The sequence below is a fragment of the Callorhinus ursinus genome, unplaced genomic scaffold, assembly GCF_003265705.2.
Source record: "Callorhinus ursinus isolate GAN/ISIS: 27379988/994484 unplaced genomic scaffold, GSC_fseal_2.0 scaffold5, whole genome shotgun sequence".
Lineage (NCBI taxonomy): Eukaryota > Metazoa > Chordata > Mammalia > Carnivora > Otariidae > Callorhinus > Callorhinus ursinus.
The window spans coordinates 60,527,741-60,532,641 of record NW_027397067.1 but is presented as its reverse complement, the minus strand read 5'-3'; the positions used below and the strand labels follow the sequence as shown (position 1 = coordinate 60,532,641).

Sequence of the window (4,901 nt, the reverse complement as noted above, 5' to 3'; positions counted from 1 at the left end):
TCCCAAACAAGACTTTTTCATGAAAGATTCATGGCCTAAATGGAATTAAATAGGTAAACATTAAATACAATTCATAAAGGTTATTTTGTTTAATTTCATAAATGTTAGTATTCCAGATAATTCACAAAGATCTATTGTGACATTATTGTGCCTTACATTCATATTTAAATATTTATAAACATTGGTTAACATCCATTAGTTCAAAAAGAACACAATGTTCTTTCTAACATTATGTAGCTAACACATGTTTTTTTGTTGCCTTTTGATTTTTTTTATTACTCAAAAAAAGCTTCATTTTTTTATTTAGCTTTCTAACTCTGTGCTTGTGCCTTCAACACTTGCACAACAATTTTCTGCTCCTCAATAAGGAAAGCATGCTTGATCCTGTCACGAACACACTTACCACACATGGAACCACGATAGGCCCTGCTGATGTGTTTTTTTCATTTTAGACCACTTCATAAGCACTTTAGGTCTCACAGCACTAGCTCCTCGAAGTTGGCCTGGGCAAACATCACATGCAGATTTTGGTGATTTCCCAATCTTTTTGGTATAAAGGTAAATGATTCTATTATCAGGGGTTCCGGGCAGCCTAGTTTTGTTAGAGGCTGTATTGTAGGACAGCCTAGGATGGTAGGTCAAACACTGGACCATTCTGAATGCCTTTGGATGCTGACCCTGGAAGAGGAAAAAGGAAGTGCTTGCATGTTTAAAGGTTAACTATGACTTGCTAACACATGTTCTAAGTAAATAATTTCCCTAAATAAATAATTTAAAACAACTTAGGTAAACTGTACTGAGGGCCTAAGTTCTTCACTAGGATCCCCTATGATAGACTCCAACCTGGACTTGCTTACTGTGAATTTTCATATATGGCAGGCAGTGTTTTGAAGGTTGGATCTGGAAGCTGCTCCACATTTTAAAACATTTTAAAACATTTACAAAAATGCCTATCATAACAAGTGGAACAATGGAACGACACAAAGATAGTCATCCCTTCTCCCCTTGCCCAGAAAAAAAACATTGACAACTTACTGAGTATCCTTCAGCAATTTCCCAAATTCATATACTTATATATCATTTGCATACATATATGTAGAGATTTTTGCTGCTTTATGTTATTCAAAAATGGTATCATATTTTATCACTTTTATACATTTTTGCTTTTCTCACCCAGCAATCCTTGTGGAAATCCTCCCCTGCCACACACCCCAAGTCAATCGGCATAGCTCTTATTCATTATTTTTAATGGCTGCATGACATTTCCCACAAAAACATCACATATAACATAGTGGATGTGACACAGACTGAGTTGTCACCCAATCTCTTCTTTTTTAGTAATTGAATTTGGATTTCATTCTGGACATTAATATGTGCTCAGAGAAAAAAATCCATTTCCCAAACTTGCATGCAGTTAAGTATAGTCATATGGTTAAGTTCTAGCCAAGTATATGTAAGTATAAATGTTACAAGGGACTTCTGGGAAGGCTGCTTAAACGATGCCAACTTAGCTCAGCGATTGGCACTTTGGTTTTTTTCCACTTTCTTCCTTCCTACTGGAATTTGGATGTGATGAATGGAACACCAGAAGCCTATTTTAGTCCATGAGGTAACCTTGAGCATGGAAGCATGTGCTAAGTTGGCAAAGCAGCTAAAGGAAGGAGTCTGTGTCATTTGTGAAACCATCTTTCCAAATCTAGGCTTTCTATGTCTGGACTTGTTTTACATGAGAAGAAAAATAAACTTTTACCTTGGTTTAAAAAATATTATTTTAAGGGTTTTTTTTCACTTTTTGAGACATTATTTATTTTAGAGCAGCATTAGGTTTACAACAAAATTAAAAGGAAGATACAGAGATTGCCCATATACTCCCCACCTTGATATATACACAGCCTCCCTCCTTATCAACATCACTCACCAGAATAGTACTTTATTTTTTTCAAATGAGGACGAACCTACAATGGCACATTCAGTTTCTTTTATATGCAGCCAAACCCAGTCCTAATTGATAAAGTTAAAACTACTTGCCAGAATTTTATGTCAGCAGATGTCTTTGATGAAACTTTGATGTCAGCTAGGTTCAAAATCCGAGTTTATATGTTTTCTGTAAAAAGTGCAATATTTTTTCAAAGTAAAATAAATTAAATCTTTTTTACATACAATAAAATCTATCTTGACATTTTTTTTTCTTTTGAAAGTATAAACAATTTGATTTGAACTGGATATGTCAGTGGGATGAATCTTCCACTGAGTAAAGTTAGTTAAATATGAAGACCCCCTCCCAGCTGCTTGGGCAAGAAACATCAAGGACATATTAGTGTTACCCAGTTGTGAATTAAAGAAAGCAAGTAGGATTTCTGTCTGTTGGCCCAGCTAGTACCAGTGAGCTCTTCCTTCAGGGTATATGACAATAAAGAAAATGTCTCTTAGAAAAAATTTCAAGGGATTTCTGTTTATCGAGGGTATTTTTAAACCAGACAGTAGTCAAGAAGTATCCACCATTGGTTATCAGATGGCCATAAAATTGGAGTAGTAAATTTGCTTGCTGTAATAATCTATATGAATGAAATCATACAGAGGACAAATACTGCCATGGGAATTAAGTCAAAAGGAATTCAGTATTTCGCTATAACAGATCTGAATAGGGTTCTACATTGGAATGTTACTACAAATCTTTAATGGTATTAATTAAAGTGGTAAAACCAAAACCTGGTAGAGAAGAGGAAAAGTTAAAAAGTGGTAGCAATGTGCAAACTGTTTTACTTTGATGCATAACAAACTGCCTTTTCAAATTTAATTAAATCATAACTGAAACTGGTAGCGAAGTTCATACCGACCGTATGGGGTCTTTCATTTTAACTTCTCAAAGCATTTTAGGAGATTAATGAATCCTTGTAAAATTACTCTGGGTAAGCAAATATTATTCCTGTTACTTAAAGGAATTTAAAGATCAAAAATTTTGTCAGATTATGGCATTAAAAGGATTTTCTACAAACACTATTTATTTATGTTGAACAAAATGTTGAAGACAACGATTTCACTCATGCTTTCGTATATATTTTTAAGCAGCAGGAGGACTTCAGGGCAGAAACTGAACTCCTGGTGACAAGAAATTAAACAGACTTTCAATAATCCAGTAGAATATTATTTCAAAGTCTCATATTTATAATTAAATTGCACCAATACACGGTATTAATTATGTGATATTATACAAAATAAAAGTCACTCTTAGAATCTGGGCAAATGTTTTCAGTGCTAGATCACCTTGTTTTAATATTAGTTGGTAATTTATAAATCAAAATACTGGGAGGAGAAGGCCAAATGTTGTTTTCCGAATTATTATTATTTTAGCAAACATACAGAAAATGCCCACATGCTGGGTCATATGTGTAAATGAATATTATTTCCTTTTTATTGGCTCTTTCTTTACCCTCTCTATTGTTCCTTTCATGATACTGAGCAAATCACTTAGCTCTTCAAACAATGGCCTCACACAGTCTTGTTCCACATGTACACAGAGGGAAGCATATGATTTAAATTGATCCCAATCAGACTAAAGAGAAAAATCTTTTCTCCCCATGGTTGGGGGAGAGGTTTTCTTTTTCTTGCAATAAACATAAAAAAAGAAGTGCATTGTGTCCACTGCTCCTGGCAACTGTTTTTGAAATTATGGGCGTAGCCAGTCTGTGGACAGAACCAAAACATGTTAGAAGCCAGAGTCAAGAGCATCATAATGATACGGAACTGGAGAATTTATGCTACTTTATTTGCAATATGCCCTCCTCTAGATATTTAGTTATGTGATAGAGTACCTCTCCTTCTTGTTTAAAATAATTAAAATTGGGTTTTCTGTGTACTTGTTTGTTTTTTGTTACTTGGAGCCCAAAGTGACCTCATTGATGGAATATTTGCTAAATCCAGCTCCCCCCTCCCCAAAATGTATTTTGAAAGGAAAAATGATAGGAGTGCCTGGCTGGCTTGGTTGGTGGAATGTGCAACTCTTGGTCTTGGTGTTGTGAGTTTAGGCCCCATTTTGGGCACAGAACTTACTTTTAAAAAAATAAGTAAAAGGAAAAATGATGGTATTGCCTGTGTAACACCTTGCTTTAAGGAAATTTAAGATGTTCTGCATATGTTCTTGTTTTATCCTGGACAACATTGTGAAGAGACTGGGATGCAGAAACCTGTTGTTATTAGCTGCTTTCGGCATCTCCCAAAGGTGTCTTTTCCACTCTAGTTAAATATTAAGCAAAGTGCTTAGTGTTTTAAGCCGGATGATTTTGTTTGGCCAAATGAATATTTGTGGACTTCTAAAAAGTATACTAGCTTAATCCAGAACTTTAGTTTTTCCCTATTTATATGTTGTTTCTTCTGGCTTTGCTTACATCTAATTTTTGTGTTGTAGACCTGGCTTGTTAATTATGATGACACCGTATAGTCTCTTAGGGAGGGGGAGAAATTGCCCTTTCCCCCCATTTCCATAGAATAGGGAGTTTCTGATCCCCTCCTCATGAGTGAGTGTCGTTGGAGGGTAGACTTCCTGTTTCTCTCCATTCCTTGTTACTTGTGACTCCTGAAGGAAGGAAGGGCTAATCTGATATTTTTGGAGATCTCATAACCATCTCATAAACACATCTCTTTCCCAAGGGATAAAAAAAAAAAGATCTTTGTGCTTCTTTACTAGAAAATAATCTATATAGAAGAGCTAAGAACATACATCTCTTACAGAATCTCTTGCTGAAAGCTTTGAAAGTTTCCTTACTTCTTTTGTTTTTAATGGATACTGGAGAAGGAGGACCCCTTAGCTCTATGTCATGAATATACAGTTACTTCCCAAAGGGACAATAAATAGTAAGATCAGATTACTTTCTGCCCTCTTCCTTCAGCAAAAGCTAGAACAA

At 35.2% G+C, this 4,901-nt stretch overlaps 1 pseudogene; it reads right to left on the bottom strand.

Annotated features, from left to right (window-relative positions):
• Nucleotides 1-299: 299 nt before the first annotated feature.
• Nucleotides 300-654, bottom strand: LOC112823688 (large ribosomal subunit protein eL34-like; annotated as a pseudogene).
• Nucleotides 655-4,901: the final 4,247 nt, after the last annotated feature.